The sequence below is a fragment of the Meles meles genome, chromosome 1, assembly GCF_922984935.1.
Source record: "Meles meles chromosome 1, mMelMel3.1 paternal haplotype, whole genome shotgun sequence".
Lineage (NCBI taxonomy): Eukaryota > Metazoa > Chordata > Mammalia > Carnivora > Mustelidae > Meles > Meles meles.
In genome coordinates this window covers 211,337,027-211,364,260 of record NC_060066.1, presented here as the reverse complement: position 1 = coordinate 211,364,260, position 27,234 = coordinate 211,337,027, and the positions used below count along the sequence as shown (strand labels likewise).

Below are 27,234 nucleotides of genomic sequence, written 5' to 3'. Positions count from 1 at the left end.
CCTCCCTAGCCCCGTGGGGGCAGCTCCCAGCTCCCCGACCCCCACCTCAGAGCCCCCGGCTTGGGGCTCGCGGTTCGAAGCCTGGTCCCGCACGACAAACCCCAGCCACACTTCCCGGTCGGGCGGCCCGGCAGCCACAGGTACGCCGCAACGGCCGCACTCAGGGTCCGGGCGGCGAGAGGCTGCGCCTGTCACTCGGCTCGGGATCCGGCTCCACAAAGCGCAGGGCGGAGGCGGCCGGGGCGGCTCGGCGTGTGACCGCGGCGGGGCCGCGCGGCGCGGGGCACCGGGGGCGCGGGGCTGGGGCCGCTGCGGCCGGGGGAGGAGGCTGGAGCGCGGCGCGTAGAGCCCAGCGCGGCCGCGGGAGGCTGCAAAAGGCGGCCTGGATCGGCGTGCCGCCCGTCGGCCCCGAGCTCTGTCCCCGCGGTCAGAGCCTCCGGCCCCTGGCGCTGGTATCTCAGTTTCCTCCCTCGGAACAGCAGGAGTAAATCCGAGCAGCAGAGCGCAGAAACTTCCTCCCTACCGCGGTGAGCGTGAGCACAGGGCACCCGCGGGGTCCAAGCCGGCGCGAGCCGTCACTCGGGACCCTTCCCAGGCCGCTCCGTCTCCAGTCCTCCTTCCGGGCGGGCAGAGTCAGCAGCGCGACAGCCGCACGCCCACCGCCCTCGGAATGCGAAATGGGGGGCTGGCCCCGACGACCCTCACGGTCCCTTCCGGCCTGGGATTGAGGCCGGCAGCTCCGCCCGGCCCAGGCATTAGCCTGTACCTCGCAGGGCGCCGTTTCACAACTAAATCACCGCGGAAGCTTCCCAGCCAATAAATCACCTGCCCACCGGAGGAGAGTCCCTCCCACTCCCGGTGTTTGAGACCAGTCGGGCAAATTCAGTGAACAGCCAGACTTGGCCTGCAAGACAGATCTGCAACCTCCTACTCCATTCCTGGAGGCTCTGCATTTTCAGCTTTCACCCCCTTTCTAAGATATGACTCATCATTGTCAGTTTCCAATACAATTTGTATAGTTCAAAGCAAAAATCTGTCAAGGCACAAGAAAGCAGCTCTCCTCTAATCTTAAGAAGAGTGACCTTTGTTACTTGCATGATCAACTGGAAGCCAGAGCTCTGTGCAGAATGTGTCCTCTGGGAATGCTGCAAGGCAGTGAGACTGCCCTGCCCTCAAGGAGCTCCAGTCCGGAAAGGATCAATCTCTGGGCCCTTAGGCAGCAGAGGGACAAAGCGCTATGAATGGGACTAGAAGAAGGAAGCAATTTACTCTGCTGGTGTCTTAGAGGAAGTGACAAGGAAGAACGAGCCTGCCAGGTGGGCTCCAGCAGGGCTTCAAGCAGAGGAGTCAGACAGCAAGGGCATAGAGAACATTCTAGGAACTGCAAGGAGGACAGGGTATACAGAACTGAGTGCCAGCAGATAAGACTGAAGAGGCAGGAGAGGATCAGGTTGCAGACAGCCTTTAAAACGCCAGGCTGAAGCGTCATGGTCCTAACCTCAGGCCAGTTAAAAAGCATGAGCGTCCACGGAAGGACGGGATAAGGGTTGCTCCGGTGGCAGTGTGGCCTACGTCACAAATTGGGGACAAACTGGCTGCAATGCACAGAGACTAGTTAAGAAGGAGGCTGGTGAGATAACTAACCCAGGTGTGAAAAGAGGGCCAGAACTCTACCTCAGCTATCAGCTTCTTAATTTGCTCTTTAAGTAATTACTGAGCAAACAGCACTGGGAGGAATTTTTTTTTAGGGGGCAGCCATAGACCTTTATTAAAACTGTGATTCATTTTCAGAAGGTAAGATAAATGCGTGTGAAGTCATTATAGAACAATCTGAGACTTCATTCAGCCGAGCATAAGTAGTGAAGTGTAACTCATCAGTGCAGCAGGGAGCCAGGAAGAGAGACGGCCGGTCATAGTCCAGGATTCCTTCACCAAGGCAGCGAGACAGGCCAGACCACGAAGAACCAACAGCATTTACAGAGGGGGAGGGGGGTGGGAAGACCCTCCATGAAACACAGAGGTGGAGAATGGGAAGCGGGCTCTGGGTGCGGGGGGCTACATAAAGTGGAGGTGGGTGATCTGGCATGACTTAGATGGTGGAATGCCAGGACTATGTAATCTGAATGTAAGCTTGATGCCAAAGGACACGCAATAGGCTCATGGGGGGGGGGGGGGGGCTGGCAAAATGAAGGCAGCAGCTTAGAAAGGATAAAACTGAAACATCAGGGTAATGTGTCAGATTTGGGAAAACTTGAGTTCACGTCCCGATTCTTCTACTTATTATGATGTAATCACCAAATATAATCCCTTCAACTAATGGTTATTAAGTACCCACTATATGCAAGGAACCTCACACACATTAATCCAAAACCCTTACAACCTAGAAGGAAGTACTACTAGTACTATCTGCATTTTCCACACAAGAAAGCTGAGGCACAGATGGTTCAGCAGCCAGACCAAGGTCACCTAACTCTTCAGAGCAAGGACAGAATACAAACCCAGGGTCCAAATCCCAATTCCTGCAGTGCCACTCTCTCAGTAAAATGGAGGTAAGAGTCTATAGAGGGAGCTGTTTTCCGTCATTGTACCATCACCTGTGACTCTGCCCTTTCCTGTTGGCCCCAACCACATCACCAAGCCCTCAGCATTCTTCCTAAGAAAGGTCTTTCAAAGCCCTCCTTTCTTACCCATTCTGATGCTAGTTTCAGGCCAAGCCCTTCTCTCTCTCTCCTAGTAGCTACAATACTAGCCCATCACCCCCATCCGGCTATGTATAAGCCTCTACCAAGGAATATTTCCAAACCACACGTCATCATGAGTCCCATACTGTCTTGCCTCAAACCCCAACTTGAAAAGAGCTCCTTGGCCTCTTCAGAATGGTGTTTACGCCCCTTCGCTCTTAATTCAAGACCCCTAGGATCCTGTCTCTGCCTACATTTCCAGTCAGGTGTCCAATAATGGCAACTGGCCTGCTGCACCCTTTGCTGAACTCTAGACTCTGGGACATCTTTTCTACTCCTCTCCACACTCTACCCAAGGTACTTTCAATTTACCTCAAACCCAAGCTCAAATCCCCTCCCCCCCCCCCCACATAAAACTTCCCTGACCATTCCATCTCATTCACTTAGCATTGTTTATTTGTATAAGGCCTCAGTACGCATGGAGTCCGTAAGCCCTGAGAAGACAAGACGTGTATCTTCAATCATTCTGCCTCCATAGCTATAGCATTAGGCAGCTGGAGCTCCCTGGTTTGGGATGCAGAAGTGAAACAAGCATGAGATGACAAGGGCCTGGGCTTGGGTCCAGGGTAGAAAGGGACTGGCTAAAGCCAAAGAATAAATCTTGAACTCTAACAACAGAGTTGACCTGCTTGGCTCCATGGCACCAAACTCTACTGATTTTCCTTCTATCAACCGTCTTGATTCTTTACTCAACTTGTACATGTTAGAGCTCTTCTCAAGGCTTTGTTCTAGGCTTTCTGTTCTCCAAAACCCCTCCCAATGCGATCTCTACTGCTTCCTTGGCTTTCAGTATCACCCAAGATTCTCCTTACTACATCTAAGGCTCCATCTATGGTTCAGGTCCAGCGGGAACACTTGCTCGAATGTCTCGGAGACATTTCAAACTAACTACTTCCAGAGATCTGAATTCGACATCTGGTGGTGGACAAAGACCACCAATGTCAATGTGTATCAATGACTGTGCTACCAAGTGCAAAAGCACCATTTGTCCTACTTGAAAAAAAAAAAAAGAAAAGAAAAAAAGAAAGGAAAGGAAAAAAAAGGAAGTAAAAGCTTCATGTGGCCTGTACTGTTACTTCTCTATGGAAAGCCACAAGGCCTCAAAACTGGCAAAACATCTGCTTCTCAGAGACCAGCCTTTACCTTGTGGTTTACCAGAAATGTAGAGTAGCCTTTAAAATCGAAACAAAGCCAACCCACTCAGAGCAGTCAATGATGAGAATAGGTCAGTATGTTAAGTGGGTTTCTGAGGCCTTAGGCTCCTTTCTCTCTACTAATTCATCTCTCTTCAAATGAGACCTTGAAAGTTTTCAGACTTTAATTTAATAATTAACGCTATTGACTTAAAAACAGGCAGGTACTATACGCTTCTAAATGAAAATTCATAGACACAGTCTGTTTCTTAATAGCCTTCGAGTAGTTGAACTGAAATTCAGCATGTCCAGTGCTGAAATTCAAGCCCTTATGAATTACTTCTATGTCCATAGTTTTTCTGTCCCTGGCAGTGCACAGATATTAGAATGCTAGCATGCCGGGGGTGAAGGAGAAAGAAGACTGTTCATTTATGAGGCGGTAACTTTGCCTCAGTCACGGTCCCAGAGCTCAGCAGCCCTGCCTTTGATACTCCACAGGCTTGCCGTCCAGCCACACTCAGATGCATGAGCTCAGGGTCTTGCGGTGTTGGCACTTGTTTCTCTGGCGCTGTTTGTTTCCATTCAACCTGTGTGTTCCCCCGGAGCACAAAACAAGTCCTTTTCTATTTTTGAACGCCAAAGCCAGATGAGATCCAAATATAAATATAAATTTATTTATGGCAAGGACGCTGTCCTTCGCTTTGTTTTACAACTTAGTTTGCAACTGTGCTCCAGTTTTTATTTTATTTATTGAAATACACTTTGAGGGGCCCTGGGTGGCTCAGTAGGTTAAACATCTGCCTTTGGATCAGGTCATGGTCCCAGGGTCCTGGGATGGAGCCCCTTGTTGGTCTCCCTGCTCAGCGGGGAGTCTGCTTCTCCCTCTCCCTCTGCCCCTCGCCCGACTCCTGTATGTGCATGCGCTCTCTCTCTCAAAGGAATAAAATCTTTTATAAAAAAGAAAGATATTTTGACATATATTATGACATATACATAAGGTGCACAACATGTTGATCTGATTGATTTATATGCTGGGCTATGACTCCCGCTGTAATGATAAGTGGCATCTCTATCATGTTATATAATTATTCTCCAGTTCATAGACAAACTGCCATAGTTTCCTATTACTGAGCTGAAACTTTTTGTCACCATTAGGAGTTACCTACCTATAATTCCTAGTAGAGACCATTTAACTCCTGGCTTTAAAAAGTGAGTTACCTGAACATAGCACTTTTAACAGAATCTGCAATGCAAGACTCTATTTCTCGTTCTCAGTAGAATGGGAGAATAGGAGACCTAAACTCAGAAGTCCTGGGATCTCGTCTGCTCCTCTGTACCATAAAGGAAATTTTGATAAACAGGATATAATCTTTTTTAAGATTATTTATTTATTTGACAGAAAGAGCGAGAGATCACAAGTAGGCAGAGAAGCAGGCGGGAGGTGGGGGGAGCAGCCCCCTGCTGAGCAGAGAGCCTGATGCGGGACTCGATCCCAAGACCTTGAGATCATGACCTGAGCCAAAGGTAGAGGCTTAACCCACTGAGCCACCCAGGCGCCCCAATAAAGAGGATATAATTAATAGGAACTAACTTTAAACAGGAGATAATCAATAAAACAAGCATAATTGGGTCCAAATGCAGTAACGCTCTCCCTTACAATAAAGCAAATGTTCAAAAGTTCCTCGTGCTGTTGCTGCGCCTGCCCCATGTCCAAGCCTCCCAAGGCCTGTGCACTGGCCTCCCCAGATGCTGATCCTCTCCACTCCTGGGGTGGCGGCGTGGGTCTAGGGCAAGCATCTTCACCGTCACATGTCAGTGACAGGAGAACGGAGGGAAACAGCACACGCTACACAACAAGAGAAACGGCTCTGCTGAGTGTCACAGCCACACGCCAGGCCCGGTCTCGAGGACTCCTAGTGTGCGGCCTCTCCTAAGCACCACAAGGACCTCCCAAGGCAGGGGCTACTACCATGTCCATTTCGCAGATGGGAAAACTAATCACATGTCAGCAAACCTTGAACCAGGAGGGAGCTGCCAAGGGTGACATATGTGAACAACCCCGGGGGGGGGGGGGGGGGGTGAGGTCTGGAACGGGAGTCAAGCACGGGGTGCAGGTCAGAGATGCGTATTTGCATTTAAATATTTAAGTGTTTCCTCCCGATCTATAATAGACAAGTGTAAGCTATATTCTAATAACTTAAACTTACTCTTGCCTCAATTTGTTCACCTTTTAAATTGGCCATAAAATACCTGTCCTACCAGTACTCTGTGTATCAGACTGGATAGCGCACAGAAGTGCACCGGGCCGGGAGTACCTCTCGTGGGGATAAGGTGTGTCCCTCTCTCATCTACCTGGGAAACGCCCACCATGGCTCATCTCCAGCGCTGGCTCTGACCAGTGTCTGCAGCAGATAAAGAAGCAGGAAGAGGGGGCTGTGGTACAAAAATGGCTAAAAGATAACTCTGCATTAACCCCTGGCTGAGAGCTCTCAAAATTAACTCCCTCTGGTGAATTTTAACTAGTGTCTCCCAGTCAGAGACTCACCAGGATTTCGGAGAAGCCATTTCTACTCAGTCCTCTTACATAACTGTTTGGGAAACACTGTAGGTATTAAAATGATTCCCACTGTGAAAATGGCTCCTTCTGCTCTACCCTGTTTTCTGCACAAAATTTTATGTTAATAACTTACTGGTTCTCAGGGGACTGAAGAGCAGGCAGATCTGCACGTACACGAACGACAGTTTTCCCCACCAGAGATACGAAAATGCAAGACCCTATGCCCGGCAGCAAGTAAGAGGAGTATGTCCACGGCTCTTCTGAAGGTATAAAGCAGAAGATCAAAGATGTATTCTGCATGTGGGCCCGTGTGAGTGACGGGGTAGGGTGAAGGAAGAGAACGCCGAGGCCAAGCAGAGAGAAAAGAAGGCCTCTCCGAGTGCGTGGACTGCGGGATGCCTACCAGTTCCTCGGTGGCTCTTCCTGTCCAACCACTGCCGAGAAGCTACGGCACGTCATCAGTACGGTCCTGTACGTCACAGACTGCCATCACCTCATACCCAAACACGGCTCCTGCTGGAGATACACCACTAATAATGCTTCGACAAGTAGCCCTGCGTTTTTGGTTTTAAATATTTCACACGCCGATGAAATGGTGACCTGAAGTAAGGCACTACTTCTCCAATAAATGGCATCACCGTCGATTTGCCTGTGAGGAGACATGCCAGCAAGCCATGGCGGGCATTTCTAAGGGTTCCAGTATGTGCTCCCGACTTCTCATCCCACTTTGGAAGGACAATCGGAACTCACTAGCATTATTCCAGGATAGTTTATAGTTTCATTAAACTTGTGACAGCTGACCCTTGAACAATGTGGGGCTTGGGGCACTGGCACCCTCCTCAGCAGCTAAACATCTATGCATAACTCCTCACTCCCCAAAACTAAGTACTGATCGTCTACTGTTGACTGGAAGTCTTACCAGTAACAGGTCATTAACACATACGTTGTATGTTACACGTACCATTCACTATACTCTTACAATAAAGATAGAGGAAAGCAAATGTTATTAAGAAGATCATAAGGAGGCACCTGGGTGGCTCAGTCAGTTAAACATCTTCCTTTGACTCAGGTCATGATCTTGGGGTCCTGGGATCAAGTCCTGTGTCAGGCTCCCTGCTCAGCAGGGAGCCTGCTTTTCCTTCTCCCTCTGTGCCTTCCCCTGCTTGTGCTCTCTCTCTCTCAAATAAATAAAATCTTTAAAAAACAAGAAAGAAAAGAAAATCATAAGGAAGGGGCACCAGCTGGCTCAGTTGGTAGAGTACGCGACTCATGATCTCAGGGTTGTGAGTTCAAGACCCATGTTGGATGTAGAGCTTACTTCAAAAATAAAATAATAATGATCAAAAGGAAAAAGAAAAAATGATAAGGAAGAAGAAATACATTCATAGTACTCTATTTCAAAAAAGCCCATGTGTAAGTGAACCAGTGCAGTTTAAACCTGTGTTGCTCACGGGGCAGCTATAGTTTAAGAACAGCCAACAAGACAACAATGTAAAACAGTAATTACATTTCTATGATGACTCTCAAATCTCTCTCCACATCTGACATTCCGCACCTCGGGCTCACACCTGAACTTTCTCCTTAGAGTAACATCTCCCACAGACTCAGGGTACCCTAACTTCAGTGTGGACACTGATGGGTCCTAGACCACGTCCTCCTCCGTACGCTCTCCAAGACAGGTGTCACTGGGGCCATTCTAGAGATGAGGAAGCTCAGGTTCATGTAAATGAAGTATCCTGTCCCAATCCATACTAACGCAGAAAGGATGGAGAAGTAAAAATGAGGTTTCAAAACTGGATTAACTGCTTAGAACCCAGATGCAGAAAACATTCTATTGTGTCTACTTATGGCAAAGGACTAAAGGGTATTGTACTTAAAAAAAAAAAGACCCGAAAAGAAATGTTACATATACTAATACTTGCTTTTTGAAACAAGAGAGATCATATGCTGTATAGCCAGGTTAAACATTTTCTCACAAAACAACTTAGCTTAGAGTACATGGCTCTGCCACTTGGTAACTCCTTTGCTTATGAAAGTCACCATCCTTCTCTCGGGTTTCCGAGCAGTTCTGTGTAAGACGAGCCTTTGGGCCTTCTGCCACCTGTAAAGCCTCAGCAGTCAGTGCCTCTAGTTCTGGACCACTGGGAGTCGCAGAGAGGTAGGCAGCCTCTCTCCTACACAGACAAGAGCTAAATTCTCCAAAAAAAGACCTGTTAATGCAGGGCATGTCTTCTCAACTGCCTTACTTGGATATTCAGAAGATTAGTCAAATATATCTTTAACATTAAATAAATTCTAGTTTCAGGGGAACCTGGGTGTCTCAGTTGGTAAAGCATCCGACTCCTGGTTTCGACTCAGGCCATGATCTCGTGGGTCATGAGACCAAGCCCTGCGTTGGGCTCTGTGATCAGTGGGGAGTCTGCTTGGGATTCTCTCCCTTTGCTCCTCCCCCCACTGGTGTGCATGCTCATGCAAATTAATTAATTAGTTAATTAATTCTCCCTTTCTCCCTTTAACAACAACAATGAAATTTCCCTGCCTCGTCCCAAAAGATTTGATGGTACTTACAACAGAAACCCAAATCCGGGCCTGTCCATTTCTAAGAGAAGTCTTCTCTAGGATCAAATATGGCAGCTGCTAAGCTGTCACAGAGACATTCTCTTTTTTGTTCTTTCCCTTTCTTTTCTAATCTTCCAAAGCCCAAAGAGTATAGGAACAATAATGGGGGAAGGTAGGTCTAACATAATTCTGCCCTGGTCCTTCCACCTTCCTTCATTCTTGAGTATCATGATCATGGACAGCTTCTGGTTCCAATCACTATTTTATATAACCCTGCCCCCCGTAAGATTAGCTACAGAAACTGAACATGAAGGGGAAATGAAGTGCCACGTCCGAAATTATTTGAGGCCAGTGGGAGGATTCCAGCAGACCCCTGACCTCCCCAGCTGACTCCTGCTCACATGCCCCAGAAACAGCTAAAAAAGCTGGGCGGCTGTCAAGTAAGCCCTCACTCCCTGCCACATCTGTAACAATAGCACAATCAGAGAATGTTGAAGTTGGAAGGAAGGTGTAGAGCATCTAACCCCGTCAAAAACTCTCATTTTACAGACAAGGATCACATACTGTTTAAAACAAAACAAACTAAAACACACATACCCAACAAGGCCTTGTATTTGCGACAGACTGTATTTCTAGCTCATCCCACATGCTGCTCTTATGGAGTGATGAAAACACTCCTCCCTCCACTGAGGAGTGGGTCTCTGTCTCTATTCCTGACCCTGGGTGGACCTTTCAAACTGGCTTGACGAATATAACAGAAGTGACACTGGGTAACATGAAGCTAGGTCATAAAAAAGCTACACAGCTTCTACCCGGCTCTCCCTCTCCAGGCCCGTGTCTTTGGAGCCCTGAGCCACCATATTAAGGAGTCCAGCTGTCTTGAAGCCACTGTGCTATGGAGACCACACAGGGACAGAGAGAGAGAGATGTCTCAGAACTTCCAGCTGTTCCAGCCCTTGGCCATTTGAGTCCTTCTCAGCCAGACTCATGAGTCAAAGAAACTTCGAGATGACTCCGACCTCATCCACCAGCAACCTCATGAAAGTCCCCCAAGCCAGAACCACACAGCTGAGCCATTCCTAAATTTTGATCCCACAGAAACTGTGACAGATGATAAATGGTCACTGCTGTTTCAAGTTAAGGTCATTTCTACTGTTGGGGTAATCTGTTATGCACGAGTAGGAGACCACTACAAGATTCATTACAAAACCACAAAACACTTGAGCCTCCATGTCAGTCGACTATTAATTAATTAAATGAGCCAGTAAACTATTTTCCAATTAGACTCCCTAAAACGATCTGCGTGCCTTATCATTCTGCATAATCTTACTGACTTAACACACAGCTCTTATTGCCATAGGATATGACGTAATATATAGGATCCTGAATACATAAGACAATCTGTCCACTACTATGCCCCCAGCACCTAGAACAGCACCTGACACAAAGCACAGGTGATCAACCACCAGTGGCTGAATTAATAAACGAATGTACCTGCAGGTGAGCCGGTTTGGTCTTCCCGCAGCATTATCTGACTTCCCAGCCCACCTGCTCTCCGGCTTGACTCAACGCCTCCTGATCCGTGTTCACTGTTAAGTTTCTAACTCTCTAATTACTACCTACCAAATGATCTGACACCAACTTTCCCGTGCATTCCAATGTACAAGCCCCACTACAGAAACCACACCATCCCATTCTGTGATGCCAGCTTGGCACCCAGAGTGAAGCAAGTGATTTTCTTTTCAATACAACTGTGTTAGTTAAACCCTTCCCAGGTGGGCTCAAATGTCAAGTGTCAAGTGAAGTCAGAGTTCCACTTCTCCATTCAAAGACCACATGCCCCATGGGAAAACGACCTCATGTTGGATGGTTTACATAGCAACTGAGCCCACTAGCAAAGACCACTGAGCCAGACCATACAGCTTTGTCTATATGCTCCTGTGAGTCTAGATGATCACGTTGAGTATATGGAAGTCCCGTCGTTATTTCAGGCCCAACAAAGCACTGCCACTGGGTGACAATCAGAATGCTTCAACGCACTTGCAAGTCAAACGAGAACTGCGCAGTTAGGCAGCAGCATTACCAGATGTAGAAATACCGCCAACTAAACACCTCTTGCCAGTTACGGCTGCCCAACTATGCCCAGATTAAAGATGACCCAACACTAAAAACAGAAGCCAAGTGTGCATCACAGGCTCCTACTCTCCCTGCGATACCACCATAAAATTTCCACATGAATGTCCCTGTAAAGTGGCTCATAAATAAGTCATTTAAAAAAGTAGAGCTCAGCACAGGAGGAAGGAAGAGGAACTCAAGAAAGAAATGTGGTTTGTCTGTAAGTTACAAAGGAAAAAAGAAGTAGAGATCTTTAATGAGGAAGCCTTTTGTGAAAATTAAAACTAAAGAGTCTAGGTCTGTGGCTGCCCAACAGAAACTGACTGGGAGCCACAAATGTGACCCAAACATGTAACCTGAATTTTCTAGTACTTGTATTTTAGAAACAGGTAAAATTAATTTTCGTGATACAATTTAAGTTGATATATCCAAAATATCAACACGTAATCAATATAAAAATTTTTTAAAGATTTTATTTATTTATTTGACAGACAGAGAGAGAGAGGGCACACAAGCAGGGGAAGTGGGAGAGGGAGAGGGAGAAGCAGGCTTCCTACTGAGCAGGGAGCCCAAGGCAGGGCTCCATCCCAGGACCCGGGAATCATGACCTGAGGCGAAGGCAGACGCTAAGGACTGAGCCACTCAGACACCCCTCAATATAAAAATATTAATGAAATGTTTTACATTCTCTTTTTCCTACTCAGTCTGCAAAATCCAGTGTATATTTTACACTTAAAGCTCATCTCAACTTGGACTAGCATTCATTTCAGATGCTCAACAGCCACATGTGGTTAGTGGGTACCATTATCAGTGCAGGTCTAGAATGATCCTTACTTCCTTTTTGTAAAACATTGTGTAAAACAAAGCCCCGGAAGTTTTCTATTAGGGAAGCAGAACACACAAACTGGTCAGAAGTATGGACAATGGCATCACACATGCAGTCCTAAACGAAACACAATCAATAAAGGCTTGTTATTTCAAATCAAGTAAAATCTGTCTTCCAGAAGAACTTAAGCAAACCCAGAAGCTGCTATGATCTGTCCCTCTTCCCAAACAGGGGAAACTGAGGACCTGGCCAGCATCAGGGGTTCACTTCAGTTCTTGCCACAGAAGGGGCTCCTGGACTTTGCTCTCCCTTCATGACAAGGGCCAGGGCTCCTCATTGAATTTGTTCACTTTAAACCATCTCCAAAAGGGGAGGGAGATCAATTATTCCTTGAGGAAATGCAGGGGAGTGAGGGGGAAGAGGAGTGTATTTCAATTACAAAAGGCAAACCTTGGCCATAAGGCAGATCTCTGTCTAGCCAGTGGTTATTATTTCTATTACAGGCATCCCATTTGGTCTCCCGCCATCCCCAAGCAGGATGGCTACCACATAGAGTCCCTCAAGGTAGGGTCCCACATCATGGCCTGGTAATGGGCCCCACCACGAGGCTTCTCTGGAGGCTTCTGTTTGGAACAATAGTGCTCCCATGATACCTCACTCTTGCTTGAAAATATTAGTATTAAGGGAGCATGAACGCAGCTGTGTGTAAATTACACAAACAGATTAGATCTGTATGTTTATAAGGAATATAAACGTACTAATAGCACATTTACACACGCAGATGCACTGGGCTGCATGCAGAGTGAAGTCTGAGTTCCAAAGTATTTCCTGAAAATTTTACAAAAATAAATGCTCACATTCCGTAAAATTTTACAGAAAGAAATGGTTAAGAAATGCTCAGCCTGATAAGTCAGGCTACGACTCTTTCACCCTATGCAGAATGCCTCCCAAAATTAATTCCTCTTCATCTCCACCTGCAATACTAGAGTATTTGAGACTCTATAAAGGGGAAACCTCAAAAAGAACTTAAAATCTCACTTTTATAACAAAAATATATTAATATGGGATAATTTCCACGGTTAAAAGGTTATAATTATACATGGCGGGGGGCACAAAAGAAGGCAGTGTAGGCGGAAGCAGAAAGTGAGAAGAATCTGGAAGTTCAGAATTAACTTGTCCTAAAATGACAGCTTTCCCGTCACACATGGATGCAGACATGTACAAAGAGGAAGGCCTACTTAAGTATCTATTAACACAGCACATAGTAAGGCAGGATTTTTGGATTTTTCAGCTAATTTTGAAAAATAGAAAGCACTCAATATTTTATGCTTCCTGCATCAAATCCAGAACACAGACACAGGCCATCAGGAAAGCAAGGCTACGGTTCTGCGTATGATTCTATCAAAGCTTCACAGATGACCCCAGGCATGCTTGCTCGTGGAAAGACTGCATCTCAAATATCCTAATTTAAAAAAAAGCACTAATTTTTAAGCTGCTGAGTGCCAGTAAAATTTAAAAAACTTAAAAAAAAGTAATGATCCAACTAAGTAAAAATAGTAATCTATACAGGTACTGACAGACACATAATAACAAGCTATTAAGCACACTATAGGCCTTAATTTTATTCTTTTTTTTTTTAACATTTTATTTATTTATTTGACAGATAGAGATCACAAGTAGGGAGAGAGGCAGGCATAGAGAGAGAGAGAGAGAGGAGGAAGCAGGCTCCCTGCCAAGCAGAGAGCCCAATGCGGGGTTCGATCCCAGGACCCTAGGATCATGACCTGAGCGAAAGGCAGAGGCTTTAACCCACTGAGCCACCCAGGCGCCCCAATTTTATTCTTTTTAAAAAAAAATGCAACAAGACCCTCCAAGTGATATTTTTTCCCTTTTTTCTGGATGTGATTTGATAAACTCCTGGTTTAAAAAGGAAAAAAAAAAGGTCCATTTCTGAGGCGTGGATTTACCACGCTCACAGTTCCACCAATAAATCATCTCCCGATCTGGGCCTGGAAAAGCACTGGCCACGGTTTGATTGCTCCAGCCCTGGGTTGCCAGGCAACCAACACAAGGGGGAAGTCTGAGAGCGACTGACAGATAGCCAAGTGGCTGAAACAACAGACTTCTCTCTGTCAAAAATGTGTTTCAGAGAGCCACTTCCCCACCTCTGCTCTCTGCTAAACACTACACGATTGTAAAATCAAAATCAAAAGGCCACTGTAATAAAAACACACTTCCTGCTCAATTACTAATTGTTAAAAAGCTGTAGGGAGGTCCAGATCACACGGTGTATGGCAGCAGAAATGTGAGGCTGTACATGAGATAAAGTCAGCCGCATGTGAGAAATCCTATCTAAACGCAGCTCTGCAGCTTGAGTCCAGGGCCGTCGCGTGGAGCAACCCAGCTGCCTAAGAAAGCACCAGGAAGAAAGTAACGAATGTAGAGATGTTCCAGAGGCAAACCAAGGAGTAGTTAGGAAGCCACAGGTCCACGTTACTTAATAATAAAACCAAGAACATTCTCAATTGTGTGGCATCCTGGAGATTACCAGTTTTCTCCTTCCACTCACTCTGGAGCGTGGGTGGGTGGGTGTGTGTCCCTAAGGCTTGCCTGTATACTGGTTACAGCAGATACTGATATCCTTCAGAGGATGCCTGTTAATACGTCCAAGGTCTGACAGTCTAACATACAAGGCTTTTTAAAGTCATGCGGGGCTTGAACTCACAACCTCGAGATCAAGAATCGCACGCTCCACCGACTGAGCCGGCCAGGCGCACCTACTGCACCATTTTAAACCCCTACTGTGCACGCCCCCAGCTTGTCATGTCGCACGCCACAGTGTGCTGCACATCACAGTGCTACCAAGCACCCAGGCTAGCAGCACCCTTTCATGAAACTGCTTCACGGAACTGTCCTCCGGGACTCCTTATAAACTGACTGTGGTATCCGGAAGAGGCCAGCACTCAGAACAGGGTTCTTCATCTTTGTTGTGCCATGGGCACTTTTGGCAGTCTGGAAAAGCCTAGCCTCTTCTAAAAATGGTTTTAAATGCCTAAAATAAAATAAATGGGATTACAAATAAAACCAGTCCTATTGAAATCTACTTATCAAAACATTAAAAAATGTAAATACACATACTTTATTCGCATATTAAATAACAAGGTCATAGAGATTTTGTTTTTTGTTGGTTTGGGGGTGCTGTTTTGTTTTCTTTATAATATAAGCTCTGATTATAAACTCCCAGAGGGCAAGGACAGTGATTTATTCATCACTCAATCATCACAGCACTGCGCAGCCTGGTTCAGGGCCCAAGGCTGACCCACTGAATCCTGGAAGATGTCTGCCAGGCTCCCAGGCTGACTGGCCCTTTCCCTACCCTCAGCCCTTTCCCTACCCTCAGGACCCTATGGGGCCTAACTTTCCCTGGGCTTTCCCAGGGCCTAGGACTGGGCCTGGTAGGCAAGATTTGCAGGTTAGGAGTCTGCAAACTAGGATGTGTAGACACACAACAGACCCAAACGGTTCTAAGGGAATTATTTCCAAGCCTTCTGCTTGCAAAGGTTTTCCTTCCTAAATTCGCCTGATAACATTCACTTGCCTGAGAGCACACTCCTGTGAGAAAGAAACCCTTCATTCACCTCCCCTTCACAAAGGCCTTCCCCTCACTGCACAGACAGAGCCATCCCTCTCCCACCTGGAATGCTACCAGGCAGCGCTGCCCTGATGCAGAAACCCCAGCGCACCAAACAAAGGATCGATTCAAACACTGATGTTGGTGTTGACACAGTGACTAACTCTAAGGTCACGATAGGAAAGCCTTGCGCAAGTTGGGTACCTTCTCCTTCTCTGCTTTCAACAAAATTAGAGGAGGACCTCCTGGCAGTGTCATCTGACAGATTACTACAAACCAAGGCTGATGATCCACTATATTTTTGGCATTGTTATGGAAGGAATTCAAATTACGGAGTGACACTGTAACAAAACCATTATTCCCATCGGCTTATTCATGCAAAAAAGGTTTATACATGCTTCTATCTACAAATACATGAAAAATAAGAACAAAAATCGATGCAGAACACGGCCTCTTTCTAACAATAAATAATACTCATCCAAGAATTAATGTGTTTAAAAAACTGAATCCAGGGGCGCCTGGGTGCTCAGTCGAATGAGCGTCTGCCTTCAGCTCAGGTCATGATCCCGGGGTTCCTGGGATAGAGCCTCGCATTAGGCTCCCTGCTCAGCAGGGAGTCTGCTGGTCCCTCACCCTCTGCCTCCTCCCCCTGCTCATGCTCTCTCTCTGTGTCAGATGAATAAACAAAACCTTAAAAAAAAAAAAAACCCTGAATCCATCTTATTTCCAACAAATATTAAACAAAAATTAAATTTTATCAACATTTTATAATATCTTGTTTTGATCAACTGTATACTAATAATTATTGTAACATAATTGGACAGAATTTCCCTTTTAACACTTAGAGCTATGTTGTTAAGGAAATAACAGTATGTACCTGTCTTTTGATACACATACTTCTTGCTGCAGAGCATAGTGGAGGGGTGATCTGACAACAGATTCCCAAGCAGGTAATTTTTTTTTTTCCTTTGTAAGTATTTATTTACTTTCATTTGAGAGAGGGAGAGAGAGAGAGAGAGAGAGAGAGAGAGAGAGAGAGGGACTGCATGCACAGAGGAGAGGGGCAAAAGGAGATGGAGAGAAACTTCAGCAGACTTCCATGCTGAGTGAGGAGCCTGACACGGAGCCCAATCCCAGGTCCCCAAGATCACAACCTGAACTGAAACCAAGAATCAGATGCTGAACCGACTGAGCCACCCAGGCACGCCAGGAAATGTTTAATATTAAGAATAAAATCTATGGGGCAGGAGATTGAAGAAAAGTTACTAGTTACAGAAGTTAAAGGAGGGCAAGGAAAGACAGAATGTAAAATTTTACTGCTAAAAAAGAAACCATTCATGTATTTTTAAGATAGATGATAATGGGTATAAATTGAGATGGGATTCAAAATGCCCTGGATAGATTTAAGAGTCATGGAACAGTTTCATTTTCAACATCACTATTTATTCATTAGAAATTACATCCTTATCAGGAGAAAGGTAAATACCAATTTAATCTTGGGAGGAAGCATATGGTTTTTAAAGCAAAACAAAATTCTCTTAGGGGTTACATGAGAAAGAGAGACTTTTGTTTGTTTGTTTTTTTAAACTTTGTACCTACAAGGAAAAAGATGCGGGAATTCTGGAGAATGCCAAGAATGGTTCCACGTCTCAGCTAGATTTTTTATACTCTGGTTTTACCTAACTGAACCAAACCAGGGTCACTAAAAACACTTTCCAGGACCAAGACAGATGACACCACTACAAACCCTGCACTGTGCAACTGCTACTCCACCAAGGCAAAGACCATTCTTTCTCTGAATTCTAAAGAACTGATTACGGCATTTCTCTGTCCAAGACAGATGGAGAGCACAAACCCTTCAGCGTACGTAGTCAAGCATACTCCATTCTACCACTAAAGCCTCAGTGCCCACCACCCTCAAGTATGTGGATTAGAAAATGTGTTAAAAAGGAGTTTGAGGTTTCATTTCAGCTCACGGGGAGACGGTGCTGTGGGAATGTCCACAATGAACGCAAGGAAGCAGGGACAGCACCTGTGCCGCACACCGATCCCTGACACCGGCCATGACTGCCCTGCATCGACGAGAGGCAGGTCCCTGCTGCTCTCTGAATGTGTTCCACACTCCTCACACTTCAGTACTGTGTCTGGGGATCCTGTGCAATGTCACTACGGAGCTTCTCTTGGACTGGTGGCTTGGAGTCACTCACTCACCGCTGGTATGACCCTGAACAAGTTTCTATACTATCTCGTATCTATATTTTGTCGTCCTTCTCTGGGCATCCCACTTCCCACATCCCGCCCAGCACTAGGTTCTGGGCACCTAAGCCCATCACTACCAACGGGGTCTCTCTCCTTGAGAGAGTGGTCCTGTCTGGGTGCACCTGTCAGAGACCTTTGCATATGTAAGTCAGCATTTGATAAATATTTCTTCAAAGGCAATTCTTACTACCAGTACCTGAGCCTTTGAAGGCCAGCAAAGACCTAATTATTTAATTAATATTCCCATTTCTTAGAGAGAGGATCAGAGGCTTGCCCAGGTCCGGCAGCTGGTCTAAAGCACGATTCAACCAGAAACAGGTTTATCAACACTTCTGTTTTCTACCACCAAACTTTAACTGCATTTCTAGATGGTGGTTGTCTATAAACAGATAAGGAGTCATCTGAGAAAAGTAGAAGTGAAGGGAGAGGACAGAAAGAAAACAAAGAAGAGGCTAGAGTTTCTTGTTTTTGAGCAAATCACAAACTAAAAAGTACCAGGCACAACGGCAGCAAACATTCAGAGGAGACCTGAAGTTTCTTTTCCCTGGCTGACCTGAGAGGAGCCCTCACGGCTCTCTCCGAGGCAGGCAGAAGATTCCGAAGGCCTTGACCACAAGCCGCCGGGGTTGGTGGGACCTTCTCAAAACAGTCTAGGATGGTTAACAGTGAAAGAACTCTTGTGGCATAATAAAGGATGAAAGAAATGTTCTTTACAACGAGGAAATGAATCATCTACTCATCAAGTTCCTTCATGCCCCCCTACTCCCTTTTCTTTGGCTTGAGGCTCTCAGGACTTTTTGATGAAACGCATTATACGGAGAAGCACTGAGGGAAACAAAACCGTAGTGACATCTACAGGGGACTCCAAGGGCTAGACAGACCCTCCTTCTGGGTTTACCACAGTTTCTCCCGGCTCTCTCTCCTCACCACACACAATATGCACCCAAAGCTGCTTTAAGATTATCAGCAAACATTTTACAAGAACCAGATCCTTCTCTTCTAATCTGCCTCCTGATCTAAAAGGTCATGAAGAAAGTTTATAGAATCTTTTCCGCATTTAGAAACATTCTATAATTGTGTCCCCCATACTGGAAATGCACATCTATGCATGAGAAATGAACAGACCTCTAATTAGCGACATGATTTTACTCCCACAGCAAAGTTCCCACCTGTCCTTTCAGTCAAATTCAGCTGGTTCTAAGCTCTCAAAAGTTCTCGAGTCCTGAAGGCATTTATCGATCTGCTCCTGAGAAGGAACCGTTTATGGGCAACTTAGACATGACCCCGAAAATCACCAGGTAGAAGCTAAGTAATTTGAATGATCAGAAAAACACATATCACTCTTGATTAACTGGCTTCAATGATCAGAGATCTCATCTGTCCAGACTTACTTCGAAGAACAGGAAGTCGGGAGGAGAAGCTGCCACTGCCCAGGAGGAGGCGGCTCAGCTGCGCCCAGCCCCGCCTCACTCAGTCTCCTTGAGTGCAAGCAACTTGGCCTCTCCAGAGCATCTACCCGGGTCACCTCACCTACATGCCTTTGCCTGGGCCTCCCACGAGCACACAAGCGCCACGAGAACAGTATGTCCAACGTTATTTTCCTCTCCAAGGCTGAGCATCTAGCACACAGTTAAATGCCCCACACTTGTGGAATGACCGAGGAAACCAACAGCACGATACATTCTGGAGCCAACATTCCCGTCTGACATCTTAAATGCTGAATATTGTTCCAGTCCCCAAATCCTCCCTCCTCACTACTCGCCTCTATCTACAACCTCTACATGTGAATCCAATTCAACTCAACTTAGCATCCAGTGAGCCACGCTGAGGACTGGACACGCTGAGAGTGGGTCAGCCCTCAAAAAGCACATCACCGAGCAGAGCAGCACAGAGCGGTCTCAGTCTGCCGCGCCAAAGGACCTAAAATGATCATCGATAACCACAAATTAACCACAAATTTCCTTCCCACACCTCCCCATTACTCCCATCCCAATGCCTACTTCTGGCTTGGGACATCTCACCTTAGCAAGCCCCCACTGGCCCAGCATATGGCGTCCTCTAGGGACCTACTGTCTTCTCCCTCCCTCCCTCCCCTCTCTCTGTTCCCCAGATGTCTGCATGCCCCAGAGCCCTCCCCCACCCCCTCAGCATCCTCACATGTGATCCACGCAAAATTTCTCAAAACCCCTCCAACAACAGCCAGAGCTTTAGTTCCGTGCGCACTCTCTGAGTCCGGTGGTGACAATCCTGTGGGACCGCATCATCCACCACCTCCAGCTGCTTTTCCTCCGCACAGAATCAACCAAACAATCCAGTCTCCCTCACCCTTATTCAGTGATCCTACACCTAGTTAAGTCCCCTTCTCTATCTTACCTTTTTTTTTTTTTCTAAAGATTTATTTATTTCACAGACAGAGATCACAAGTAGGCAGAGAGGCAGGCAGAGAGAGAGGAGGAAGCAGGCTCCCCGCGGAGCAGAGAGCCCGATGTGGGGCTCGATCCCAGGACCCTGAGATCATGACCTGAGCCGAAGGCAGAGGCTTAACCCACTGAGCCACCCAGGTGCCCCTCTATCTTACCTTTTTTTAAAAAAGATTTTATTTAGGGGCGCCTGGGTGGCTCAGTGGGTTAAAGCCTCTACCTTCGGCTCGGGTCATGATCCCAGGGTCCTGGGATCGAGCCCCACATCGGGCTCTCTGCTCCGCGGGGAGCCTGCTTCCCTTCCTCTCTGTCTGCCTACCTGTGACCTCTGCCTGTCAGATAAATAAATAAAATCTTTAAAAAAAAATTTATTTATATATTTTAGAGAGAGAGAAAGAGAGAGATAGGAGGGGGAAGGGCAGAGGGAGAGGGAGAAGCAGGCTCCCTGCTGAGCAGGGACCGCCCCCCCCCCCTCCCCAGTGGGGCTCGATCCCAGGATCCCAGCATCATGACCTGAGCCCAAGGCAGACATTTAACCGACTGAGCCACCCAGGCACCCCTATCCTGTCTTTTGACAGTACTCTCAAGAACATGACAAATCTTACCCAGAACCCTTCTTATGGTTTGCAACCACAGTCCTCAGTGTGCATCAGTCCAAACCTAGCCACCCACTGGTAGCCATCCCTTATGTTTGGGCATCCCTGAACACATCTAAGATATAAAACCAGAAATTTTCGTCTTTATTACTGCACCACCACCATTAATCCCACAAACGCTCTTCTTCTTCTTGGCCGCGTCCCATAGCCCTTTCTGACTCTTCCGCCATCTCCACCTGGCTCCCCAAGTTCAGTGCGCAGCCTGGGCCTCACTACCAGTGATTTCAACAGCATAACTGGTACTTCGAGACATGCCTCAGCATCCTGACCTCATACCAGTTTCCTTCCCCAATCTTTCAACTGAGTTATGTCAAAGACATTAAAAAAATATGTAGTTACTTCTCATATTTTATTGAGTTAAATATAATGTTTAACAAAATAAAAAATATAGAGTCCAACCCTTTCTCCAGCCTTCTCTTTGTTGCTTTGTCCATCCCTATGCCTCTCAACTTAAGAATTCCTCCAAGAGCCTCTTCTCCCTCTGTATGGCTCAAAAAGAATCTCAGAATGGATCTGTGTGTGTGTGTGTGTGTGTGTGCCCGCATGCACATGCATGCCAAAGTTCCCTGTGTGATCCAGTGTGCAACCAAGGCTGAGACTTGCTGCTATAAATTTAGAGCATCTCTTTAAGTTCAACATCTCTCACTAGGACCAGTCCTTAGCCTGGAGCATGGATGCCTGGGTCCTACCCCAGAGATTCTGACCCAACGGGTCTGGCGTGCAGTCTGGACACGGGGACATTTTAAAGTTTTCCAGGTCATTCTAACACGTAGTCAGGTCTCAGAACCACTGATTTCCTGCTCTACTCACTCTAACACCCAACATACTGCCAGATTAGTCTTCAATGATGGCCCCGGTCCTATCATTCCCCACATTCGGAAATGTGTAATTATTCCTTATTTTCTATAAAATTAAACTTCTCTTCCCATACAGAGTAGGTGGTTTTGAATCCATCAGCTATCTTAAATATTCCTCCATCCATAACTTTACTCAAACTGGCTGACTGGCTATTAACCAACCACCCACATTCTTTAATGCCTTTGTTTTTCCAGTGTGCCTGGCAAAATCCTACCCATCCTTCAGGGCTCCTCTCAAATAACACCTCTTCCTTGGAGCCCTTCCTCATCTCCCTGTTCAATACCAAAAAGCAACATGTTCAGCCCTGCATGCCCCGTGGACTCCAGCACGACATCAGGAGTCAAAGAGGCACTCCTAAAGTTTCCAATAGTGTGGCCGCCATCTCCCTCTAGCCTGTGGCAACGACATCCAACTAGAGTACTCATGGACACCCACTGTCAAAATCAGTCAAGGACGCCACTCTGCCAGGCAATCTGCAAGGTCGGGGGGCATGCCTGCAGAAATCTTAGTGGTTAAAGAACAAATGGAGTTTCTTTGTCTCAAGTGAGCAATAAGCTCCCTTCCTTTTGAATGTGGGACTAATATTTTTTTTATTATTTTTTAAGATTTTATTTATTCATTTGACAGAGATCACAGGTAGGCAGAGAGGCAGGCAGAGAGAGAGGGGGAAGCAGGCTCCCTGCTGAGCAAAGAGTCCGATGTGGGGCTCGATCCCAGAACCCTGAGATCATGACCTGAGCTGAAGGCAGAGGCTTAACCCACCGAGCCATCCAGGCGCCCTGGAACTAATATTATTTTTTTAACCTTGTTTCTAAAACACGAAGCTTAACTAACAACAGCAGGGACAGAAGGTTCTAGAGGATGAATTACGACAGTAACCAATGGATAAAGGGGCTCCATGAGAATCCAGCAGAACCTTGCACAGAACAGGTATGGAAAGGCAGTGGACTTAAGTTCAACAGAAAGTGAGGGGAAAAGTCCACTCCCCACCATACAGTATATTTTTTAAGGAAAATCTAAAGTTGGTTATCCAGAAACAGAAAATAATGTCTGGTTCTGAACTATAAAAATTCATCACTCCTTTTGTCAAGATCCTCCTCTGAAAGAGAATGCTTCTCTTTCATGCGCATGTCTTCCTAGCAATGGGATTCTGCAGTGTCTGAGGTTATTTCAAACCAGTGGAGGATAACACGCTATGATGCCTACTGACTCCTCTAAACGGGCCAGCAACTGAAGGATCCATCTGACAGTTTGCCTCAAAAGCAAGACAGTCCAAGTGGATCTCTGGGATGTCTGACAGGGGTCTGAGAGAGAGCGCTGGCTCACAGGAGAGAGCGAGCCTGGTTGAGGGGTGGGGTGAGATTGTGAGCAGAGTATAAAGTCGGACAGTTCTAAGGAGGGGGACGTACTACCAGGGTCAGGCTGCTCTGGGGTCCAAAACCTGGAAAGAAGACAAAGAAGTTGGGCCATCTCAAAGGATAATCAGAAAATAATTTCATAACTTTCGTTTCTGCTAAAGGATTGGAGAATCTCATTTTCATGGACTGGCCTGAGAGGGAGAATCCCAAATATTCAGAGTCCATCCCAACTTTAAGCTGCTTTGGGAATCTGGAACAGCTTTGATGAAATCGAGAGTCCCACGGGGTGTTCTGCTGGGAATCACACACCAAGAGCCCAGGGCCTTCTGCAAGCAAAGCTACTTTATTTTTAGATTAATATTGGACAGGTTTTGGGTCCAGGTTAACTGGTTCCCCAAATCTACGCTTAATAACACCTTGTTAAAATTCATTCTCTGAAACTTCTTCTTCAAAAATGGATAGCCAAGCCGGCTTAGCTAGTTACGTTACCCTAATTAATCAGAGGCCCTACATGGAAAAAGAAAATGACTAATTTAGGCTGAATATGCCTGTTTGGAGAGTGGCTTATTCGCAAAGAGGTAACACCTGCACAGACTGCAGGAGCAGCGGCTCCCAGAGAAGCAGCGGGGCTCCCGAGAGGAGAAAAGGGACTGAAGTAACGCGGAGCAGAGCTGCTGGTGATGGACTGTCCCGGCTCTGCAACAGCCTGAAATACTCGTTAACAGGAGTCTCTGCTGTCCAGAGGTTTTATTTTATTACTCTGAGAGGAGAGACTGGCAAAACTAGAAAAAGATTAGAAAAATAAATGATCAAAACTGACCAATGAGCCGCAAGGGGAAACCAAGAACCTTTAGTTAGCACTAAGGCATGTAAGTGTGTGGGCATACATGCTTTCAAGTTTCTGAACCAGAGATGACTTCATCTACTGGGGCAGTGAAAGGGGGGTGGCCGTAGGCAGGGACTGGCTTCAGACCCAGGTTTCTTGTCAAACGCACCTGCCGGCCATGGCAAAGTTTGTCCTTTCCCCATGCCTTCTTCTTCCTTGAGGTCTCAAAGGTGGCACCAGCCTGAGGACTACTGTCTCAGCCCTGCAAGTTCTCGGGCCGGCATTCTCTCTGTCACCCCACCCCAGCAAGTCTTCCAGAGAGGAGAGAGAAGGGTGTGATTTTATCCTCTTTCATTCCCCCAGAGTTCAACCGTGCTGCATTTCAGTAGCACTCTTCATGCCCTTGGACGGTAGAGGCACGCAGGACACCAGGCAGTGGCCACAAAGCTACAAACATTCAGCATGGCCCAGACACGTTCCTATTTCCAGGACAGAGATCTTTCTAGTGTTCTCTGGCTCATAATTTCTGAACGCTGAATAAAATGATCCAGAATAACAAAGAATATACTTAAAAAAACAAAACAGGCTCTAGACATACACTTTAAATATGAAATACAGTGTCGGCAGACTTTCTAGCCCTCAAGGGCACGTGGTGTCCTATCAGCCATCCTGCTCCATTCTCTTACTGTTTAGCTCTTTTTTGGGTAAGACTTAATTTATTTATTTGAGGGAGAGAGAGAGAGAGAACAAGTGAGGGGAGAAGCAGACGGAGAGGGACAAGCAGACTCTGTGCTGAGCGCACAGCCGGGTGCAGAGCTTGAGCCCATCACCCTGAGATCATGACCTGAGCCGAAATCAAACGCTGGACGCTCGCCCAACTCAGCCACTCAGGCTCCCTGCTTGGTTCTTGTTTTACTTGCAACTTTGCTTTGCTCTTCCCTTAGTTCTTCGGTGTATTTATGTGATAGTTCTTCTATGTCCTGTTGCTGGGATTAACTACATGGGATCAAGCCCTTTAAAAGGGAAGAAAATATCCCAAAAGTGACCAAATAGGGGAAGCACCCCAGAGGTTTGGAGGAAACCTGAGAGGAAGGGTCTATCACCCACATACCACAGTCACAAAAAAGATGGCCCAAACAACCAGACAGCCTTAAGAAAGAGATTTGCAAATAGGGGCTTTTGCTTTTCAAATGCATAATGGGTCGTGAGGAAAGGCGGGTTAGACTGACACCAGGCCATCTACTGAGGTTTCTTCCTTCTCCTTCTCTTTGTCGCTCACTTTCCCACAACAAAACACGGCAACCACATACATCAACAAGTATGAAGTGATGGTGTCCAAAGAATGAGCTTTTTTCTACTGGAGCCTAGAAAGTAAAACCACAGACAACTGGGAGGGGTTGACTGCTGCTTCCAAGGGAAGAATGGGGCAGTGTCCAGTCAATTTTCTGGGAGCTGGAGTGAGCGCTGGCCCCGAGCAGGCGGAAGGAGAATCCCCTGAAGCAGCGACATCTGAGCTCAAGCTCAGCCAAAGGGGCCAACTCCACGGAGGTGATGTGAGGACTTGGGGGAGGAAACAACCTGTGCTAGGTTTCTCTTCTTTCCAACCCAGTCAAAACAGTCTTTTCTGATTATCCACCACACTCCTGGCCCTGGGCTATGTTCTGGAGATACAAGAAGAATTAAACTATAGTCCCTGACATTGAGACTTCCTAGTCTAACATGGAAACCTCCAGATGAACTCGCCATCGTGACCCAGCACGGCAGACCCCCACACGCTCTGGCATGTAGCTAGCCCACTGTGCACGGTACTTGGCGTTCTGGCTTGGATCTAGCTTTCCCACTGGAACACCAGCTCCGTGAGCACAGGAATCTCTGCCTGTTTTGTTCAGTGCTGGATCAGCAGTGCATAAAATGCTAACTGGCAGAGTGCTCTGTCGGTGCTATAGAAACATCTGTGGAATGACTGGATGGAGGAATTTCCACCAGTTACCCGAAATCAGAAATAAGTAACCTGGTAAACAAACAACATGAAGGATCATCCTATGGTCGCGTTCACACGGGCGGATGAACAGGCTTGCCATGTGCAAGTCCCAACAACAAATGCAAGAACGACAGAGCCGGACAGACAGACGTGGGTCTGAACTCTCAACTGGTGAGGCCGAATGCGAGACTTTCTCCTTGGTGACCACTAAACATACTCTGCTTCCCAACGCCGCAGCGCTTTGCCTTATACGTGTGGAAAACGAACTGGAATTCACCCATATGAAATACTTTGGAAAAATGTCTTGAAGTGAGTTCTGAAACATCAGTCAAAAGTGTCACTTAACAGCATGCAGGGTGGTGGGGAAGAGGAATAACAAAACACACTAGGAAATATAAAAAAATGTGCTGGCATTCCCGTGAAGGGGGCAATAAGGGGGTTACCAAGGCCATTATTACTTCTACTTAAGAGAGACTCTAGGTTTTGATACAAGTATGTCAGGGAAGAGGAGACAGTCTAAAATGAGTTATTTCCTTTCATTGTAGGGTTCCTTTTTTTTTTTTTTTTTTTTTTTAAACCCACTTCCTTCTCCCCACAACGAATTCCAGTTAGCAGGCTGACACAGTGTGTTTCACCTGCGGGAACGTGCGGCTCCAATGGCATCACACACAGGACGTTCCACGCACACACATTAAAATGGACTCCAGCTCTGTTGCTAAGAAACTGCAGAAGGAAAGGGTTTTCAATCCTCTTCATTTAAAAAATAACCACTTCGTCTATGGGAGAACAAACGCAATCTCTCAAGTTCCCTTGTGTCTTGTTCTCATTTTTTAAACGCAGAGATGATGGAGGGCAGCTGAAAGTGTATGCTATCTCCATTTGTTTTACACGCCCTTGAAAATGAGATGGAAAACATGGTTTCAATAACCCACTGCTGTAGTGTTTATTAATCTTTCAAGCTGAAGATTCTCCCCAATGCTCCCCTACTCAAGCAAAAAATGAAAAATGTCCCATAAAAATTGCTCTTTGATTTTAAAAGATTATCCTAAGCAGCAAAGAATAATTTAGAGAATGCCTATACTCGGTGTGGAGTTAATTCCCAGGTCTCTGTGCTATTTCACATCACCCTAAGGCCTGAAAACGGACAGGTGCGCAAACATTCGCGGACACATGGAGCCCGAAGAACAGCGTAACTTACTGTTGGCTTTCAACAAAAATACCTAATATCAGGGCTACGGGATAAGGAACTTGAGAAACATATGGGTTAAAGAAAATGCGAAAAAGAATGACCTTGTTGAGAAAAACAGGCATACC

The 27,234-nt window shown here is 46.4% G+C and overlaps 1 protein-coding gene across 5 annotated transcripts in view; it reads right to left on the bottom strand.

The window, feature by feature from the left end:
• Positions 1-27,234, bottom strand: part of RERE (arginine-glutamic acid dipeptide repeats) — a 426,362-nt gene that overhangs the window by 56,974 nt on the left and 342,154 nt on the right. The window contains exon 1 of one of the 5 annotated variants that reach the window (XM_046025788.1): positions 524-785. The exons of 3 other annotated variants lie outside the window; for them this stretch is intronic. The gene's annotated coding sequence lies outside the window, so the exon portion shown is untranslated. One more of the 5 variants, XM_046025780.1, reaches the window with a different exon arrangement.